The sequence below is a fragment of the Pongo abelii genome, chromosome 9 (genome assembly GCF_028885655.2).
Source record: "Pongo abelii isolate AG06213 chromosome 9, NHGRI_mPonAbe1-v2.0_pri, whole genome shotgun sequence".
Lineage (NCBI taxonomy): Eukaryota > Metazoa > Chordata > Mammalia > Primates > Hominidae > Pongo > Pongo abelii.
In genome coordinates, this window is record NC_071994.2 from 60603294 (window position 1) to 60625857 (window position 22564).

Sequence of the window (22564 nt, forward strand, 5' to 3'; positions counted from 1 at the left end):
TATATCTGCTTTTCAGTTTTTGCTTTTCAAACTTGTGTTGAAGTGATGTAGAACTAGGCCTTATCACTGCATATAAAATTAATTGAAATGACATATTGTTGCAGTTTCTATGACAACCATATCATGATGCTGATGCTCTTAAAAATATCTGAAATATGCTAATTCTAGTGAACATAGTTAACACTTATTTGCTTAATATTCAATTTAGTACTAAACTTCATCAACTTTGAAAGTAGATTGATAACATATTGTGTGCAATTAAAAGAGGTTTTTGTATTGAGCTGTTGAGTTTAATATTTTCCCCCAAAAGCCTACTATTCTAGAACTTTAAGTGTGAATAAGTGAAGCTTTTCATTTGTTATTATCTTAAACAAACATGAATGAACATGAGGATGATCATTGTTGCAGATTTTCACTATTGTTTTCTTCCTCCCTTCCCCCATTTTAAACATAATATGTTCAAACTCATAGAAAACATTCTGATGAAAATGTAAAAATTCAATAAAACCCAATGAGTTATTTATATAATAGCAAACATCCAGGTACTTGTGAACACTGACTTATTTTTTAGCTTTCATTTGTTTGCTTGACTTTGGGAAGATAACATCTCTATCTTGTATGTATCATTATGACACATGCTAAAGACATAAAACTTAGCAAGTTATAGAATAATTTTGCATAGCAATTATATTAAACACTTTGACTTGAAATACAGTTTGAGTCTTCTTTTAGAACTGATTTAAAATTAAAAGATGTTGTCTGGAATTGGCTTATAACTATACATCCTATTTTTAAGTAAAGGTTTTTAATAGATATATCATTTGATAAGTCAGAAAACTTATTTTTAGAAATGTATACAATTTGTTGGTTAATAAAAATAACAGGTAATTTCAATAGTATGTGCCAAATAGAATGAGATATCATCTTATGGAATTATCAAATATTGAACAGGATGCTTCTGCTGGCATATTTAATAAAAATTAATTTTCAGTTTATATGCAATAGATTTTTAATAATATCTATTATATCATAAAAGTAAAAAGATAAATCCACAGTTAACATACTTTTAGTTATTTGTTTTGCGCATACTAGGCACTCAGTAAATATTTAAGCATGAACAAAATTGTGAAAAACAAGCAAAAATCTCCAATATGATTGTAATGTTAAAAAAAATACGCACACAAAAGAAATCCTGTATTTAGAAATTTAAAAAATAGTATGGGATTTCGAAGAAGATTTTTAAGTAACAAATTTTAAAATTAGAGAATTTAGTCAAATTTAGTTTTAAACACAATGCTAACAAATAATAAAACAAATTGCTGAGGTAAACTATCAAATTTTTAAAGACTAGTAGGAAGTTATTGTTTCATATTTATTGGTGGGAAGTTTTACAGCATTACTTTTGTGTTCCTTCTTTGTCTTTTATTAGGTATTGGAAAGGATCTATACTGATTTACCAAATTTTTCTAGGCGGGCTAAAATGTATAATGAATGATATTGTAATCATCTTTGTGAGTGGCCAACCTCAGATTTGGGAAGAGGCAAGTGGGTCTATAAATGGAGAAAGGCATGTATGAAGGAATGCGCATGCTTTAACCTTACTTGATGGTGAAAAGATAACACAGTATCTCAGAAGGATATTATCATGAGGGGTACTTTGAATTTTAGTGACTAAAGTTTATTTCTGTGGTTATTATCCTATAACCCTGCCTTATATTTTTCCTTTCTGTGTTTTATTGTGATAATCATGCTTACTTGTGTAATTATTTAGATAACTTTTGTTCAAAAAAATTCCAAAATTCTGTGTATCATTGTAAGAGAAACAGTTAGATGATGGATAGAAATTTCACTTTTCATCTGGATGTTTCAGAAGTGTTAGTTTTGGCCACCTTAAGCAATAAAGCAACGATTACCTTAATAAATATATATATTTTCAGATAGCACTTCAAAAATATTAGATCTGGTATTGTTAAAAATATAGCTGACCTGTATGTTTTTTGGGAAATTGGTAGGAGTTTACAATGTTCTGGTTTCTATCACATTATTTATGGTGGTTTCATTTCCTTATATTTTGCCATTAAATATTCTATTTATGGCAAAATGGAGAATATAGACTGAATAGTGACAACTCCTATGTTGTAGAAGTTTTGATTAAAAATAATGGAATTGGTCCCTGACTGCACATGTGATTTGTGTTCCAGTTTTGTAGTCACTGGATTTGTTTAATTCCTACCCTGGCTTAGTTTCTGCCAGTTATGTTAAACTTCATGTGTATATTTTTTCCATTTAAGATAAAATGAACTGCCAGGATTATGTATGGCAAAACCAAGCGCGCTCCGAGTTAAGGCTCTCAGGACATTGTACAAGTCTAATGTTCTTGTATGAGGTTGGCCTACCCCACTGCAACTAAGAAATAAGATGATTTGAGGACTATTACATACTTAAGGTTTTCATAGTGGATTAGAATAGCATTACTTAGCACAGGTGTTTCTATAACTGGGATTCCCTGGGAAAATTCAGTACTGTTCTCAGTAACATTCAGCTTTCCACATAAATGGAAGAGCTATCCAATGTTAATTTGATAGGCTGTGGCATGAAACAGGGAGTGGGGTCCGGCTTGGGGGCCTGTTGCTTCTTTTATTGGAGAAGACATTTCTTGTTGTCCATTAGCACCGGGTTGCTGTGGCTATATTTTAATTTTTAATTTATTCCATTATTTATTTATAGTTGAACAAAATACTGAATGGGCACAGCCGAAGTCAGCCAGGGCTGATGTATGCTCATATAAAACAAAATAGTTCCCTAGTGTCCCTTTTTCTTGAAATAAATAGAATTCTTCTCAATTTATAAAGTATATTTAAATAATGTCTATGCATCCAAGTAGCAGGGAAATGACTGAGGAACCCATGGGGCACAGTTCACCGAGGAGGACCTACGGTGTGGCCTTGCAGATGTCCCCAAGCCTTGGAGGCAGTGACCAGGAGTAACAAAGAACAACCGCGATAAGTTATTTCAGGATTTAGCTAGGAGGTTCTTAAGCCTGGCATTCTTTTAGTGCAAGGCGTGAATATAGGAAGAACGGTGAGCGAAAAAGGCTTCCATAGGGGTAGGAATGGGAAAATAGAAAATCATTGATGTAATTAATAACAATCGTTATTATTTTACCTAATCCATTGTTAGACACTCAGAAGGACTGATTTCCTGAGAAATGGGCGACTATAGAGCTAGGAAATGTTCAGCTCTCGCAGCAGGCGGCCGGGCTGCCTGAACGTCCTTCTCTTGCACGCAATTCTCGTCTCGGAGACCTCCGTTTGTGACCTTGGGTCTGGCCGCGTCCCTGAGTCCCTTTGTCTACTGTTCCGAAGGTGGAGAGGAAGCGGGAGATGAGTCCCAGGGAGTACGGAGTCAGCTCTGAGCCGAGGTCACCGCAGAAGGGAGCTCGGTCTTCGGCCAGGACCGGAGCAGTTGGTATGCCTCTTCGAAGCTGCCCCCACCCTCTGCCACTGCCCTGGGAGTTAGTGTTTGGAGTTTCGGAGTCGCAGCCCCTGACTTGGAGCTGCAGACTCTTTGGCCCGAAGCTTTGTACTTTGCTGGGAGAGTTCGCCTTCGCTCGATTCCCGGCTATTGGTTTCAGCTAGTTGGAAGTTTTAGCTCTCACTCCTGTCAGCCCGAGTCTCTGAGGGCAGACGGCGCCTAGCGCGGCCCGCCCGCCCGCAGGGCGCCCTCCCTTTGCTTCTCTTTCAAGCGGTCCCGGGAGGTCGCCAAGGCTGCTGGGCCGGTGTCAGCTGGGTTCGTCTCTACAGCCCCTAGCTGGGCGCAGTCTTCCCCTCGACCTCAAGGTGGCGACTTAGGCACGTAAACAAAGCTCAGCCAAGCCTGACCGCTGGCATCCTCGCAGTTCATCCACGGAACAGTCTAGTTTCCCCGATGCTCTCGAGCGGGCTGGATTGACTGTAAAGGGACTTCCGTTTAGATGAGGAGTTCGGCCAGAATTTCAGAATACGCGCGCGCGTGTGTGTGTGTGCGTGCGTGTGTGCTCGTGCGTCCGCGCGCGCGCGTGGAGGCAGCGGGAAGTGGTGATGGGGTGGAAACCCTTGGCCGAACCCGTTTGGGACGCCGCGAGCCTCCTCTCCATCACCTGAGCCCTCAGGCCGAGCGACCCAGCGGGCTGGGGCTTCGGAACCACTCTGCCCCGAGAGATGTCTCAGAGTGCGCAACTGGCAAGACGGAGGCTCTGGTTGCCGCCGCCAGCGGTAGAAGATTTGCTAATCTCGTTTTAGTGACACCCATAATTTATGAGTGGAGAGACCTGAAAAATAAAGCCCCCGCCGTGTTTGTGCCCTTCTCCAGGGTGCATGCCGGCTGATCTGAGTGGCAGGGGTAGTTGGGGGTGGGGAAGAGAGAAACGAATAGTAAAAGAATAAACGTGCGGCAGTCACACAATCTTACCTCCGGGACGAAAGGACACGGTTCCTAGAACTGAGATTTCCATAGCCCGTCTGCATCCCAGCTGTTTTTCCCGTAGGCGCTTTCCTGCCTAACACCGCCTTCTGACTAACTTGGACGAGGCTTGAGCTGCCCCCCTCCTTTTTTCCTCCCTTTTTTTTCTTTCCAGACATTCCCTAAACTCAACTCAGGGCAAATCCAGAAGTCGGTACAGTACAGAGCTTCCATTCAATCGTGGGGGGAAAATCCCGTTTACAGTTTCTCTTAGGCAGATGGAAGAAGTAGATGGTTACAGGACTTTGGCAGGGTGCGTGGGGATGGCATGGTTTGTTGGTGTCAGGGAAGCGCGATTTCTCTTAGGTATTGGTGCTGCAGGTAAGGTTCCCAGATTCCAGCTGCCCTTGTGCAGAGCTGCAGTGTCGGTGAGAGTGGAGGGTGATCCGCGTCTCATTAGAGGGGAATGGAGGAGGGTGACGTGGGGGAGAAATGGACCCTGTACAGGCTCCACGGACACACATTGTCTTAGTTCGTGTCTGTGCTGCTCCACGCTGCCTTTGGGAGCTTTTTGAGTAAGGTAGTATACTCCAGGCTTTTTCTCCTTTTCTTCATCGCCATCCCCCCACTCCCAACCCCGCCCCACCGCCTCAATGTGTTTAAAAAGAAGTGAGTGCCCTTCTAAAATAAGTTAAAAATCTTTCTCTGACTTTCCATTTGAGATGCCAAAAAGATTAAATAAATGAAACTTTATTTACGGATGAGTTTATCCACAGACTCAGCGACATCTCTGGTCTTTGGCCTTATTCTAATTCTATGGTGGTAATTACCCTTCGTTTCTTTAAGTGTAATAGATTTATTGCCTTAGAGACTATGCACAGTTTGATTGAATTATTCATTTTTTTCTTTGGTGTAGACTGCATCTGGGGACTCTGATGTGACGTGTAGATTTTTTTTTTTTTTCCAGGAACAAAGGGAATGTGGAAATGAAAGAGAGAGGGAGAGAGAGGCTGGCAGATGTAATGAGACGCGGTGAAGGTGTACGCAGACTGGCACTCCCACTCCTCCCTTCTGCTCTCACTGCAGCCCTGGGTAACTCGCAGGCTAACACAAACAGCTTTTCTCCCGCAGCCTGCCCTCTGTCACTGTAAGTACATCAGCCTTCTCTTATCAGCATGCAGATTCAAGCCACGCACTCCCTAGCCTGGCTTTGCACCTTAGACAGCAGAAGCGCATTTAAAAATTAACTTTCCTAAGCTAGGAAAGGCATGTCTGTAAAACTTATTTTTGATTTATCTTTATTTTTCTTTGGAAAAAAGTTCATGCATTTTTACCACTTTTTCCCACCTCCTTTGTGGCGGTGCTCTGCCGCTACTGCCGCTACCGCTGTGATCTTCCGAACAGAAATGACACGCAGATTCAAATGAAATTCAATGTTATTCTCTATCCACTTAAAGTCGAGGGACAATGCCTTGTCCTTTTGCAGAATGACGTCTTAAGGAACGCAGGACATTATTCAGTTTGCTTTTTGCTTTTGTTGCTGAAACACGAGTTCCGACCTCTTTGAGGCAGAGTCCCAAGGGCACTGTTATTTGGGAATTCAGGTTATTTGGTTACTTCAAACTTAAATGAAGTGCGATGGGCAGCTGAAGTGTTGGTTTATTTGTTATCCCCGTTTAAGGAAACCAATTGCTAAAACTTCTCTGTACTGACTTAAAGTTTTCAACTTCTTCCCTTTTGGCTTTTACACTATCTCATTTATCCTTCGTTTCAGTAAAAGTTCTTCTCGATGTTTGGGAGCGGTTGACATTTATGCTTGTCCAATTTATACAGTAGCTTTGAAGTCCTTCCTGAAAGAAGTTAGCGACTTTAATATGAAATCATGTAGGTCTGAATTGTCCGCCCGGATGGTGTAAGGAGTCTTTCAAAGCGAGAATTCGAGGTTTGCATAGCCGTTATGATTTTTGCGTGGATGTTTTAAATACTAACTTCTCGAGTAGAATTAATTGCGTTGTCCTTCCCAAGTTCAGGGGGACCTCTCTCCAGGAGCCGTGCCCGCCTTTCCTTTTGCGAGTTCGCGCCTCTTCTCTGGAGGTGCGAGGCCAAAGTTAGCAAAGGCGAATTGCCTTTGCTGGTTGCGGTGCGCAGGGACATTCCGACAACACAGAGGCAGCGACTGCTGCGGGCAGGTAAGTCAGCCCCACCCGCTCGCCCCTCCTTCCCTCCCAGGTTCCCCGGAGCTCAGCGCCCGGGGTTCTTGCGCCGCGTGGGGCTCCAGCCCCCAGGGGATGTGAGCTTATGAGTGCCTGGATCTGGCCACCGTGCCTGGGTGCCCTCTGCTCCTCCGGGAACTTCTCCGAGCCCGCAGGCCGGTGCGCACCAGGTAGGTGGAGAGCCCAGCACTTTAGCAGGCTGCTGCGCTCTCCGCCTCTCCCTCTTCATTGGTATAGCCAGCGCCCGGGGCTTTAGAGGAAATCCTTAGATGGCACCCCCGCCCCCAGGGCCACGTGTCACTCTTACACAGCCAGAAGTGCGGCATCGAGACCCCAAATTTTAGTTTCCTTCCTTTAGGGATCAATATTGTTACTTGCTCCGGGTTCCGCCTTATCAATCTACTTTGCTATCAGTTTATTAGATAAAATCTAAAAGGGGTTCCTGCGGCTCCTTTTCGGAAGGTACATCGAGGCCGGGTGTTAGGGCCTTCAGTGGACGCCAGAGATCTTGATAATGTCTCCTTTTCCTTCTTGCCTCCCGCTAGCGGCCTGCATCTGGTCGTCAGGGTCAGTCTTGCCCACCAGAACCCCGATTGCTCTGTGATTTAAAGAGACGGACGCGCTGGTATTTGGAAAGCCAAACTTGTCGCAGCAAATTGGAGGAACCCAGTCGCGCTCCAGCCTTTCCGTCCCTGATGTTTCACTTCTCTAGGTGGCTCTTCCCTGAGGACTTGGTTTTTGAGACTTAATCTACACCCCTCTCCTCTCTGCAGGCATTTAGGACAGGTCCTTCAATGTTGACCTCTTTAGGCTTTGGAGAGGTTTTTTGGCCCTTGTGGTTGAGTTCCAGGGCAGACGGCTGAGGAGTGCAAGGCTCTGGAACAGGCCCAACCACACTCTTACACACACAGGGGAGATCTGACTCCTGTCTGGGCTAGAAACACCAGTCTGAGCTTGCCCCTTGGGCCTTAGAGGTCAAGGGGCCCGCAGGCAGTTCTGGGAGCCCTGGCCTTTAAGAGCTGCCCAGCAAGGTACCAGGGTGTACATCTCATTGGCCTCCAGGCTCTGGCCCCTAGAGACAGACTTTCCAGTCCTGAAAGTCACCATGGCTGGTGGAGACACAAGATTTCTTGCTGGGGACTAACTTCTTCCAAAAACATCAAGTCAGTTTAACTCACAGTCCCCAAGCTACCAGTCTTCAAGCATTGTATTTCCTAGTGGGCCAGGAGCATATGACTATTTCTTCTGCCCCACAGATCCTAGGAGCTCATCTTCACTCTTATCTCTGTCTTTTTCTTATCTGGAGTTTATATGAAACCAACATGGAGTATATTTTAAAAAGGCAGTATATGATCGACAGCTCAGCTTGTTCCATCTTCTGTGCTTGCATCTTGTCTCCGTTTTCTTCAAAGATAATGTAATAGAGATGAGACTTTCTCCCCTTTATCTTTGATCACTTCATCTGTGGGAGGTCTTCCTCAGGTTGGCAACTTTAGATTGCCACGAAACTTTCTGATTTCTCCAATCAGCATTCCTGGCTCCTCTTTTGGTCCATATCCATATGTCCTTTCACAAAGTCTCTTTTGATGAACTGTCTCAAAGTGGCCATCTCATATGAGTTTCTATACAGTAAGGATCTCTCCTTCACAAATCTCTGCAGGTTATCTCGTGCTTCAGAACCTCTTTCCCAGCTTTTATCTTGATGTAGTTTTGACTTTCCACTGACCTCAGTTTCTCAAATCTAGTCTATTTCTTTGGGCCTGGGTTAAGGCAGGCCAACCTCACCTTGTGCATACTGCCTCTAGTTAGCCCTGTGCTGCTATCAAAGCTAGGTTTCTCATCTATCTTTTATATTCTGTATCTCTACTACCTGAGACCATGATTATTCCCTATCCTGATCCTCCAGCTTTTTTTTGCACTGAGATTAAGTTTCAGGGGTCTGCTTCTTTATGACATTCTATGTCCTTCAAATCTATAATCTACCCTACACATGACTCAAAGGGAATCTTTATTTAAGTTTTTTCTGGGGGTCTTTTATTAACATAATTTTCTACATCTGACGTAGGCATTTTTATGTCATCCTGGGTGACTGAAACTGTTTTCATCTTCAACAATCTTTAAACCACCCCTCTTGAAACTGTTTCTCCAAATCTTTTCCTCTACAAAGTTGAGGTAATATACATATATCAACCACTCAATCCCATACAATGAAGACTTATCCATATAACAGTATAACAATTGTGGAATTGCTTTATTTATTGTTGTGAAAGTGTAATAATTTTTTGGTGGTTTGTACACAGTCCTGTTATTTATAATAATTTGAACCCATAAACTATGTAATCCATATGGCCTCCAGAACACTGCCACCTACATATGTTAGGAATCTCCTGTGTGAATTGCTTTTTCTTTTTTTTTTTTCAACGCCTCCTCCTCCATCGTTTAAAATGTTTCTCTTCCCCCATTTGCTGAGATCCTACTAAGTGGTGTGTTTTCATCATCTCTACTTCCTTCATCTCTTTCTTTTCTCTCTTTTGACTACTTCTTTTTTTCGTTTTCCTTCATACTTCTTATTGTTCATCCTAATATCCACCCTTCTTGTCTTCTCCCTGGCCTGCCTGTCCTTCCACTTCTCTGTTTGTCTCGTGACTCGCTTTTGTGGTCCAGTTCTATCTTAGTACTTCTCAACATTCAGCCCATGCCTCCTTCTGTCACCTAACTTTTCCAAAGCACAAGCTACCATTCCTACATTTTCCTTTACCATTTGACTTCCTCACTTTCTCCAGTTTGCTCCTTTTTTTCTCCCCCAGTTGCCTACCTTTTCCACGCTACAGTTTGCCTTTCTCCTGACTCCTCCTCCCAGCAGCCCTAGCCCCAATAGAGCTCTTTTGGTCGTTTTTCCCTCAGCCTGCCTCTCCCCTACCTAGTACTTGTCCCCATTCTCCTCTGACCCCGACTCTCTCTCTTCTTTGTCTCCTTCCAGTTCTCCCCTAGTAGTTGCTTCACCGTCTCTTTCCAGGCGCTTTCTCCAGTTCCAACCTCTGGTCTCGCGGATCTCTCTGCCCTCCTCTCTCTTTGCGGCTCTCTCTTGCCTTTGCCTCCCGCTCTCCCCTCCTTCTTCCCCCGACCCGCCCTCCTCCCTCCCAGCTTCTCTGCCTGGCTCGCTGCCTCCCTCGCCTCTTGTCTCATCTTGCCTGTGTTGTCTGGGAGGGGAGCCCAGCCTCCTCTCCCTCGCTCAGATCAATGCCCTGGCCACTCACTTTCTGATGTTGCACGACGGGAAATGCTTTGAATACTTACGACATGGCCGCTCACACTGATTGCCAAGATTGACAGCACTAACCATCGCCTTCACTTGTTCCAGGGTGAAGCCCCTAGTCACCCCGCTCCGCGCGCACCTCCTGGCACCCCGGCGGCAAACTTCTGCCGCTCTGCGCTGCCCCCGCCCGGGGCGGGACACCCCCGCAGACTTGAGTTAACGGGCTACGCCGGCCGCGGCGCTGGGGGGTTCTGTTCCCTTGCTCCCCGGACTGTGCCAATTGACCTAGCACCGACTCCCCTTCCTTTTAATTTTTTTTATTTGTATCTTTCCCTTTTTCTTTAATGCCATTTACTCCTGCGGCGCAGCGCACAAGGAGCCCTCCCGCGCAGTACCATCCTGGAGCCCGCCCAGGTAACCGGGACGGAGCGAGCGATCTGGAGAGCGAGGGAGGCAGAGCCAGGGCGCGCGGCCCGCTGTGAGCTACCTGTTGGGGCGCCGGAGGGGGCAGGGGGCCGGAGCCCAGGGCCGGGCCGCCGTCCCCCGGCGTCTTCCGCTCCTGCCCTTCCGGGCACTCCAGGGTTAGTTTCTGTGAGCTGGGACCGAGGGGCTGGGGCAGGACAGGCAGAGGGACGAGAGCCGAGCGAGCGGAGCCCCGAGAGGGCGCGGGTGGCCGGGAGCCGCGGCTGCCGGGCCGGGGCGGGTTTGCGTACTTGGCTGGGGAGGGGAAAGGAGGAGGAGGAGCGGGAGGAGGGCGCTCCGAGGGGCCGACGCCGAGGGGGAGTGGAGGGAGAGAAAGGGGCCCGGGCGCCCGCCGCTCGCTGGTGGACGCGCTGATCCCAAGGATGCGTCCCCCTCTTGGAGAGTTGCGCCTTGTTCCGGACTGACAGATCTGCGTGGCGGGCGTCTGTTTTTCTCCCCTTCACCTCCCCTCCAAAAAATCCACTCTGAGAAAACACATGTTGTAGCTGTAGATAACTGTGCGTAGGACATTAAGGCAAAAGGGCAGGGACAGGGACACAACGCAACCTTTGACAACAGAAAGCTGTTATCGCCATCCTAAGTAGTCGTCCGGAAATCTGTCTGCCCTCTCGGCCCACCTCACTCCTCCACCTCCGCCTCCCCGCATAGGTATTCTAATCTATATAATTGGGAATGATGTGAAAAAGAAGTCAGGTGGCTTAGAGAATGAATTTGTAAGTCTCCGTGAAGTTTGAGGTAGGTATTTCATTGAAGTTCGCTCAAGTGTGTGATGGAGGAAGCTTGTGTGGCTGCGTGTGTAGTCATCCCTCCTCGTTCTGTGAAAGCAAATGCGTGTCGGCTTTGAAGGTTCGGATGGGACCGCTAGGCGGTAATGCCCTCCTTGCCCACAAGAGGGCAATATCCCGAGGGCTTTGTGAGCGCTGTATATCTTGTTACCGCTGCAGGCTTGGGTTTAGAGAAAGTTATACTGAAAGTTTTAAAAAACTGATACCACATCTTATTTCGCGATACTAAAAAAGAAAGATACAAAGGAAAAAAAAAAAAAAAAGAGGGAAGTGAAGAGAGAAGAGAGAAAGAGAAAGGCAGGCAGCCAGCCTACCCCGGGAGAGCCCTAGTCACACCGAGACTGGGGGGGAGGGCTGTTTTAATTGTGGGTTTGGCCGACTGACGACTGGAGTGCCCTCCTCGGCTGTCTTAGTTGTAGCCGGAGGTCATGTAAATCGACCTTAAAAGAATGCATAAGCCATAAATTAAAATAAACCCTCATCCAAGGGCTGATCCATAAGTAGACAATATCCAACCTGGACAAAACGGGCTTCCCTTGCGAGCCGACCTAAACCGCATCCCCCAAAGAATAGAGACTAAATGCAAAGTAAGTTTCCTAGCAAATATTTTGTTTTCTTGAAAAGTGTTGGGTTGATTCGCTGTGTGACTGCGACGCCACAGTGTTCGGAGCGCTTCAGTGTCAGCCAGGCTCCGGGTGCGGGAGGTCGGGAGGACCCGCTGAGCTTCTGGGCTTCTTAATGCTACCCCCACCCCACCCCCATTTCGGTTTGGAAACTTAGGCTGTTTGTGGGGTTGACACTGGTCGAGGGCGGGCGGGAGTCGAGGATCTCCGCCGCTCTCTCGCCGGGATGAAGTTTACTCGGAGGAGTTCATAAAGAAAACCCGGGTCGCTAGAAAACGCTTGCGCTCCCTCCTCCCACCCTCACCCCACCGCCGCTCCGCCGCTCCGCCGCTCCGCCGCAACTTTTCCGGGACACCGCTCGAGTTGCCTCCAGCTCCCTCCTCTTGTCTCCCTTCCTTCCCCCTCCCCCCGTTTTTGGACTGTACTTTTTAATGATCTTTTCAGGAATAAACAAACCGAATTCCAAGCCCATCCGAAATCCAAGTGCTAACTGATCTGTGGTCCTCTTTACCCTGGCCGCGAGGGCAGTGGTGCCTGACCTGGCGGGAGCGGGGGCGAGGGGGTAGCTCAGCCCCGCCGGGCGCGGACTTCGCCGGGAGTCACCCGGCCGAGCGCACGGTAGCTGGCATGCTTCTTCCCCGCCCCGCGTCCCTGAGCCCAGCCGGCGCCCTCCGTCCTTCTCGGCGCCCTGCCGGGGCCCCGCCACCCGCTGCTCCTCTGCAGCCCGGGCCGCGGTCCGCTGCTCCCGGGCTCGGCCCAGGGCAGGGGGCGGTGCTGCCACCCGCCCCGGGGCCCAGCCCGAGCCCGGCCGCTCCCGCAGGAGCTGCTTTCTTCCTTCTCCCTTAAAGGGCCGGGCAGAGAAGAGAAAGGGCTTGTGCAAAGGCTGCTGGGGTTGTGCTCCGATGCCGGGAGGAGCGGCCCGGGGCTGCTGAGGGCAGATTAGCTCTGTGCCCGGCTGCTTCCCCGGCGCTCCGCAGAGCTTTAAGATAAAAAGAATTGGTGTGTTCGGAGCAGATAAAAGGTGGCTGTCGCCAGCTTGTTTTGAGTTTTATTTACGCTCTTTTAGGCTGACCAAGTTTGAAAATGTTGTTTTGTGTGAATTGTCAGATATTGAATGCCGCCCCTATTTGGGGACTAAAAATAAGTCTTCGACTGAACTGGCGGGGCTGGGCTGTTAGCGAGATGGGCTGTCCTGGGCTGCTTTTGCATGTGAGACCCTGTGAGGGCCGCGCTTGGAGTTTAGGGCTAGAGGTGGCCTGAAGCCGTCCTTGCGGCAAACTGGGCTGGGCTCCGGACCTCCCGCTGTACTGTCAATGGGCGCTCGGATGACGTCCGCGTCCCGGGCGCCGGTGCTAGCCGCGCACTCCTGCGGCCGGGCTTTGGCCCTGGCTGGACGGCCCAGCCAGCAACCCGGGGGAGTAGAGATGAAAGAGGGCCCCTCTACTCCCGCCCACTAGGGTCTTCTCTCTCCTGCCCTTTCTAGTCACATGTCCAGGTTTTTCCCTGGGTCCCGAGGAGAACAGACACAGCCTCGCCCAGTCTATTTCTAGGAGGTGGGTTTGGTGAATAAAAAAGGTCAAGTGGTCAGGTCTGCGAGCTGGTCCATGGCGAGGGGGGACAGGACGGACACCTGGCAAGTCCTGCCCTGCCTGTCCCCCAACCTTGGTCGGCCCGCCCGCCCACGGCTGGCTTCCCTAGGCCACATTCTTGCACTAAGTTCGAGAGGCTGTGGGAAAAGCAATCCTGAACCGGCCAAGGGCCGGCGAAGCTGATCCCGCAATGGCATTTTGTTTTGAACAGTTGCTGGGGTTGACGTTTCCTCATAAGGTAAGGTGTCACTGGACAGTCGGCTGCCCAAATGCCACATGTATAATTAGCCTGCGCACTCAGCACCTCGTCCCCGAGGCCCGCAGGCACGGGCTTGGCCGACCTGGTCCGCTCAGCTCCGTTCTGGGTTCCAGGATTCCCGAGGGAGGGCCGAACCGGTCAGGGCAGCCTCGGGAGGCCGTGGCAGAGAAGAATGTGACAGTGTAGCCTTGTCTTGGATTTTTTTTTTTTATCTTTTCTTTTCTTCTCTTCCTATTTTATCTTCTTATTTTTCGGCTGTTCAACTATTGGTAAGAGGGGTACTGGACACCAGCGCAGAGTGCAGACTGAATGGGGAAAGGAGATGCAGAGAAAATCTGGCAACATACCTATTCTTCACATCCTACTCGTGGGGGAGGGCTGCTAGTGGCCCTCTGCACCAACCCAGTAAGACCATTCCAGCCTTGCATTGTATGTCCTGGCTTGGGTAGGGACTTCATGCTTCTAGGTTGGATTGTTCACCTGTCTCTGTGCTCCCTCCCACCCCCACTCCCAAAGGTCTCTCAGAAGTTAATATCCGTGCTCTGATTGCAGCTTCTGGTTTCCCCCTCCAGGCCTAGCCGCTTGGGGCTGCTAGTGATCACTGTGGGAAAGCCTGGGCAGATCTACTGTCTTTCCCTATCTCACTCTGGTTCAGCCTGGGGTTCTTAGGAGCAGTACCTTGTTGTTGCTTGAGCTTCCTACCTAGCTTCCCAGATCCCAGTGTCAGGTCTGCTTTAGCCTGCACTTTCTGGCAGAGACCAGATTTCTGCAGCCGTGAACATGACTTTCCCTCTGTCAACCTGTGCAGTTACCCTGGAATTCAACACTCAGCATTAGGCACTTGCATCAGTCTTCCTCCTCCCCTTGTTTCTAGGCCACTCAGATATGTCTGATACCTACTAGAAGATTCTTTTTTATTTCAAAACAAACAAGCAAACATCCTAAATCTTTCACAAGTTTAGTGGGACAGGGTTAGCTTTTCTTTTTTTTTTTTCTTTTTTTATTTGAGACGGAGTCTCATTCTGTTGCTCAGGCTGGAGTGCAATGGCATGATCTCGGCTCACTGTAACCTCCGCCTCCTGGGTTCAAGCGATTCTTCCGCCTCAGCCTCCCGAGTAACTGGGATTACAGGCACACGCCACCACCCCCGGCTAATTTTTGTATTTTTGTAGAGATGAGGTTTCACCATGTTGGCCAGGCTGGTCTTGAACTCCTGACCTCAGGTGATCTGCCTGCCTCGGCCTCCCAAAGTGCTGGGATTACAGACGTGAACAGCCGCGCCCGGCCCAGGGTTAGCTTTTCTATGGCAGCAAGAGTGCACCTTTCTTGGTGGGAAATGAGGACACGGTTTATTAAGCTGCATTTGCTTTTCATTGAACCGATGAAATATTTCACTTTCTTATAACAGGAGAAAAGTTATGACTGATTTAGGTATCTTCTGTGCAGTTTTGAAAGTATCTTCTTGAATACACATATGTGAGCACATGGGCAGTAGGCCAAATGACATGTAGTTTTTATCCTTCTACATTTTTGAAAACCTCATAAATCAAGAGAAATTGTCCCCATTAAAAAAAAGTGAACAACCAAAAAACAAATGTTTCAAACTCTGAAAGCAAGTGTGCATCACAATTATTAGGTCTAGTTTAAGACCAAAGATAGTAAGTAACCAGGATCCCGATATCAAGTACCAGGGCATTAATTCCATAGGCATAGTGACATCCTCTGTTGCTTTTCTCATGTACCACCAACACCTCCTTTCTCTTCTCTTCTCCACCATATTCCTTGTTATAGTGGCAAAACTAGATAGCTTTTTGTTTATTGTTTATTCTGTTTATTGTTGCTTTTATTTGATGTTTTGGAAGTCATGAAAAGGAACATTCTCTTGGTGTATATGTATTTTTTAAAATGCACAAAAAATTGAGTTATTTATTATGGAGCATGATATAAATGATATAATAGTATCAAGTACCTACACCTTAAGCTGATTTTATAATGGATTTGGTAACTGAATGCCTAGAAGAAATGAGATTAAGCAGGAAAATTATATTGTCTGTTGGGCATTTTTTCAGTAGTAGCAGAAAACAACAGATATTTTTCATTTTAAGGGAAAAACACATATGTACAATATGTTAACCTAACTGGCAAATCTTTCTTTTACAATGCTCTAAACTATATTACTGTAAAAAATGATAAAATTTGATGGCATTATTGAGATTTTATGTCTGTTTCTATTTGACCTTTTTTAGGAATTATTTAGTTATTGGTCACTGATGAAATTGCTACACATATCTATCTTACATTGAAGATATCAGTGACTTTTAAATAATTTTCTTTCAACTAGTACAATAAGTACTGGAATAAATGAATTTCTTTTGAAAAAGATAATATACATTGGCTTTAACCCCTACTTTTAATATTTTCTATGCTTTTCTGTTTTGTTCGGTTATGTATCTCTTTCCATGTTTGAAAGCATTCTCTTGTTAGTGAGAGAATTCATACATACATATATTTTTCACTATTTACAGACAACTTTCTATGAAAGTATAGAATAGTACAACAAAAATTTTGGTTTATCTAAGAGCTATTTGTTTTAATATAGTTTAGGGATGCATATATATCAATTGATGTTTTTCAAGTCAAGTGAAACATTCCATCAAGCTAATGTGTCTGAGAATACCATATCAGGCACAGACAGGTACTAGAAATGATAAAACACAGATAACTTACAGCAAGATGTTTTGCAGATGGAATGTATTATCTGCTCTCATGAGGTTAGATAGGCCATATTACCATTAAAAAATTAATCAAGTTATTTCACAGTTATCAAGTTATGTAGGTATATGAGATTTGATGATAACAGATTTTACTATAGAAACCTGCTAAAAATGAACATTCACTGCTGTTTAGAGGAAGAAATGGACTATCTTTGGGTTTGGATTTCTTCTTAAGAAATATGTCTCTCCTCTGTTTTTTTCCCTAATAAGGAAAATAAGGTATTAGAACAGTTTATGTATTCATCCTGACTGTATATTTTCTACTGATTATGCCCTGAATCTCAATATTCAAGTAAAAAAACCTAGTGCTCCTATACAGTGTAGGAAAAGCAATTTTTATTAATGTAAGCCAAGTTTAAATGTGTAGCATATCTTTTTGGCTTGAGGTTTTTCAAATGTGATCCGAAAACTCATTGTTTTGGTGAGCGTTGTATCAGAAACTCTCACCATCCTTTCATTATATATTCATTATTTATTCACAGGAAAGTGTTTTTATTTTCCTTGTTCTGTGGAAAAGGGTAAAAGCTTTTCAGTTAATTATTTTGTTTGGACATTTAAACAAACTGAAAATAGTTCAAAATTTACATTATGGTTTTTGATAGAGCTTTTCAATTTTTAAGTATTCATTGTAATAGTTTGGATAGAAATATCAATTGAAGAATGTGGGTGGAGGTTGTAAAATGGAATATCATTTAAATCTACTGCAGACTCTCTCAGCTCCAAAAAAGAGTGCTGGTCTGCTTTTCCTCAAATCTGTGGTAGTCTTAAAAAAGGGAACATGAAACCCTAAAACCTCAGAGAAGCAGTATCGATTCAGTTCCTAACTGCAAATCCTTCATATCTTTGCTCAAAATATCCAACTTTACACCAATATTAGCCATTCTTTTTATAGTGATACCATGCTTAGTAAAAAACTTCTAAGCACTGAGGTCAGGTGTTGAGATTGGATTCTAGTTTATTTTTTATGAATCAGATAAAGATTTCTGTGCATGAGACCATATGTGAAGATGAGAGAAGAAGAACATTTCCATATCAAAGGCAATATATCTGAAGCTGCATGGTAATTAAAATGCAGTGGTTTGGACTCTGTGCACTAGCACTTAAGCAGAGCATTGCTGGGACCTTGTGCATCATGCAGGCGGTTGCCTCTTGCATACTTCTTGAAATACACTTATAATTTTGTACAAACATTTATGCCAGTCCACACTTTTCTGTGGATAATTTGTATTTCATCCAAACCATTCAAAGTAGAAGTTATTTTTTGAGCTACCCCCTCATTATGGCTTTTGTGCATCAACTATTTTTATTCTTCTTGTTTGTATTTCTTTTTACCAGAATGATGGCTTGTTTATATTCAGAATCTCTTCTTGCTCCTCTAAGACCCCTAATATATCACTCATATTTTATTATTCACTCAAAAAAACTTTCATTTTTAGGAAAGATGTGAGTTATTTTCTGAGGTTAATTGTAGATGTTGTAATCTATTATAAACTAATAAACCGCATTAAAAATCAACTGCCTACTTATTTCTACTTTATAATGCTAATATATTTAGTAATCCTCACAAACTTGCACAATACATATATTGAAAAAAATCCTTTTTTAAATACTTAAAGAAAAATTCTGATATGTTTCTTTTCATTTAAATGGCATGAAAATGTGTAGTGGCATTCTCTTTCATGATACTTCAAGTGAACAGCAATCATTTGAAACTATGGAAATCTTTATATTTATCTAAAGAGTTATCTCTTTCCATTTATAGAGGGACGTTTGATTTTATTTATCAATAACTGAGTTAATATTTTAGCCTGTAACTATTTGGGGATAAATAGTGAAATACAAAATCTAACAGTTGGTAGTCCTGTGTTGTATATATTTTAGAAATTTTTGCATCTTTGGTGACCAACTTCAATTTGCTGCTCTGTAATCTACTGGCTCTTCTATTTCTGTATTTGCTCTCTTTCTGCGAACATTTTATTGTGGTGTGTGTGGCGAGGAATTCATTGATGTATTTTATTTACTAAGCTCCCATGGTCTATAAAGCCTTCTAAAGATTTCTCTGGATTGAAGCACCATGTATTGAAGAAGCCTAACGTGGTATTATTAAATGCTTTAAGAGTTTTGCATGTTTTAACTATTTTTAATCAAATTACTTAAGTATACTGATTTGATGCTTTTCAATGATGATATGTATAAATAGGCATAATAAATATAAGACAAATTCAAAGCGCACTATGTGATGTGCATATTAGAGTGTGTACAAACATTCTATGTTCTCTCAGTTCTCTCTTGATCTCTTTCTTCTCAGAAAAATCTCCCACGATAACCCTTGAAATGATCTGTCACCCTTGCTACCTTCAATAATTTGTTGTTTCCAGTCATCTTAAAGAGACGAATTGTCTATCTTTGATATATCCATTCACGTGTAAAAAGGGACTTTATGCTGTTTGTGATTTTGACTTCACCGAGCACAATTTCTTTGCTTCTTTGAAAAGTGGTTCTTTAAAATTAGACAAAGAAAATTAAAGATGCTTCACTTTCCAAGGCCACACAAGCCCAATATGTAGAAAAAAGAAAATGCAACAGATTTTTTTTTTGTTTTTAAAGAGCATACTCATTCTCAGGCATGGTTACAAATGCTACATTTTATACTTTACAAATAGGTCATTGAATAACATAAAGACTTACTAAGTTCTAGACACCCTGAAGAGCATTTTTGAAGCCATGAGTCTTTACTTTTAAAGGATTCTCTCTTCTTCTGAAGATTTTCATAGTTGGTAGGTGGAGAAACTTAGGTGTGGTTGTCTTGATGCTAAGCAGGTTATTGATAAAACTAAGTAAGAATGCCCCCAGCTAAGAGAGAGTAGTTCATTGTATTTTCTTGGGAAGGAATATTGAAGGTCAGGAATATTTTTATTTTCTCAAAATAATTTCCAACTAGGTCCATGGGCATTGAACCTTCTGTGTATGAGAAGTCAGCTCCTCTCCTCCCAATATATCCACGATATAATCCCTAAGCCTCAGTTTCCTTATCTATAAAATGGGAATAATAATAATAATACCTACATCATAGGGTTGTTTTGAGGATTAAATGAGATAAACGAATGTAAAGCACTAAGCTGAGGGATTGGTATAAAATAAACATTTAATACATGTTATCTGTTATAGTTGAAGTGGTTCTATACTTACAATTATCTGGATCTGGCTTCCCATTCCAGCTTTACTACATAATTGCTATGTAATCTTTGGGAAGTTACATAACTTGCTTCTTTCCCTCTTATGTAAAATAGAAATAGCAATATAGGTTCTTAACTTTCTTTCCTTGAAAGGAGAATTAATCTATGGTCTGGAAGACTTGGGATAGAGTAATGACTAAATGTAGAGTTTACATGTTCAACTTCTCAAATTTGATAAAACTACAATTCTAAGGCCTAGAAGAGAGTTTGAAAGGTCATTTCATTTGTCATTGCTATATAGTATTGATCATCTTTTCTCCATTCTAATCAGTTAAGAAGTTCTCTTTATTTTGAAAGCCTGCCAAAAGGAGATTTTATAATCTTTGGTTATATATATCAATGATTAACACCAGGGATTTCTTTGTGTCAAATATACCCATCTCAGTCTGTTTTCTCTTGCTTTCATTTTAAGAAAAAATGAAAGCAGACATTCTTCTTCATTTGAATGACAGACATATATGTGTGAAGACCAAAATTAAACTTCCAATTTTGATTTTTTGAAGATTTTCTTTTGTTTTATTTGCTAAACTAGTTGTGTGACCTTGGAAAAGTAATGCAACCTCTCCAAATCTCAATTTTCTAATTTTAAAAATAGGGATGGTGATATAATTTATTCCATGGGTTGTTAGAAAGGTTAAGTTTGAAGATACTGTATATATATATGAAATATATATATACACACACACAGAAATACATACATACATACATATAGATATACATATAAGTGGGTAGAACAGTTCTGGACAACGGTGTTAGGATAAATTGACAATAGTTATATGATCAGTACAAGAACCATGGCATGAGAAAGGCTCTTAATTCTCTTATATTTATAGTACTCATCAGCCTTTAAAGTGCTTTCATATTCATTGCCTCATTCAATAAAAGGTATGTGGAGTAGATAAGCTTACCAGCCATACTAACTTTCTACTTGATGTGAATCAATGTTTCAATTGGGTTTTGCTTCAGGATATTATTTACTTCAAACAAAGCTTGTATGTCATAAGTTAGAACTGGCTTTTTTGGCCCTCTTATTTCCCAATCTCTTTGATATAATGTCAGTGCTCATTTATTGTATTTTCATACTTACTTCCAGAGCCAAATTATTGCTGCATTTCCCATACACCAATGTAAAAGAATAATACCATGCTGATCAGAAGCATTAAACATCAGTTCCATATGTCTTTGATTAATACAAATTAGAAAATTATGTAATAATAAGTGTGGCAAGTTTGATAGAAAACAATCTTTCAAAACATGAGGTTCGTTAATAAAAGAATCCTTGATGGTGTAAAGGCTGAGAAGAACTTGATTACATAATTTCAAAGATGAAAATGCATTGTACTAGTGAAGAGGTATGGATATAGGTGATTCTGTACAGTGTGCTAATTACCATCATGGCGTTATGTATAACAGCAGAAGTACCTATGTCAGGGAAAGCTTCTAGTAGGAGATGGCCTTTGATCTGTGATTTAAAGGATGACGAGGAACTGGCTTTAGGTAACATCCTAAAGAGCACTGAACATGGGGGAACATTTGACAGTATAACTAGCTTTTCTGTAGATCTGACACTGAAATGTCTCGTACATGTTTCTTTGTGATTCCTAGAAAGGCTGTGTCTGTCATGAATGTGATATGGACATAAGCCAGCAGCTTAGCTACTGCACTCCTCTTTCTTAGCTCAGTTTTGTGGTCAGGAACATTGTGAGTGCATTTTAAGGTACAGAGGAATCTTTCAAATTATTACTTTCCTTCAAATATGTCAACTAGGTATGAAAATTACAGTAAGTGGCTTATTAATATATGAACTGATGATCAGGGCTGTGAGTTAATAAAATCTTGTATCTTACACTGTAATACACTTTTAGAAAATGGACAAGCATGATCTTAGAGAAAAAGCTGTGTCTGAAAGCTTTTAGATCTAGGTGTTATTTCTGTTTCCCTTATGTGTTGCAGCTCTTTAGGTGCCTCATATTTATAATTAAGTTTTTCCAATGGCAAAGTTGGCATATATCATAACTTCTTTTTTATTGAGGGATAATATGAAAATAAATTAATCCTCAGAGTGGTTATTTAAGGTTTTTGGAAGAAATACAAATTATAATTATACAATGATAGTGATGAACAGTAGTAGTGGCAGAAGCAGCAGTAGCAGCAGTAAACCCTCTCTACTCCTGATAACTTTCCAATGGGGATGATAAATCCACTTATTAGGTTTTTTTTTTTTAATCTTTTTGTTTGTTTGTGTTTTTAAGAGATGGGGTCTTGCTCTGTTGTCCAGGCTGGAGAACGGTGATACAATCATGGCTCATTGCAGCCATTCCTGGCCTTAAGCAATTCTCCTGCCTCAGCCTCCTGAGTAGCTGTGACTACAGAAGCCCATCACCATGCCTGGCTAATTTTTTTTTTGTTGTTTTTTTTTTGGTAGAGGTGGTATCTTGTTGCCCAGGAGGGTCTTGAACTTCTGGCCTCAAGTGCTTCTCCTGACTTGGCCTTCCAAAGATTATAGGTGGAGCCATCATGCCCACCTAATTTCATAATCTGGAAACTCATGTTTTCTAATAACTTTTGAATGCCTTTTCTCTGAGCCAGCAGGCCTTCTTTTATATTTTTAGTTTGGAAGCTCTCTGGTGTTTAATAACTTGTTTCTCCAAGTTAAACACACTTACTGAGTTTTGCAGCTTATATGACTGCGACATAATCACTTTCTGAAAAGAGATTGGTGGTCACATAGGCTAGAGAAGCTATGGCCGTGGTCTACAATGGCTTTAACCTATTTTCCTCACCACCGCTTTGGCATCCTGGAGACTTGCATTGTTGGTAATGGCATGAAAAAAAATGATGAAATCTCTACATTAAAAAGAAAGGTTCTGAAATTTAGTACAGGAGGGGGAAAAAGACGTGAAAGT

The 22564-nt window shown here is 43.0% G+C and overlaps 1 protein-coding gene across 5 annotated transcripts in view; it reads left to right on the forward strand.

The window, feature by feature from the left end:
• The window catches only part of SOX6 (SRY-box transcription factor 6), a 757470-nt gene that overhangs the window by 95619 nt on the left and 639287 nt on the right, over positions 1 to 22564 (forward strand). For 2 of the 5 annotated variants that reach the window (XM_054523662.2, XM_054523669.2), the window contains exon 2: positions 5408 to 5587. The gene's annotated coding sequence lies outside the window, so the exon portion shown is untranslated. 5 annotated transcript variants of the gene reach the window in all.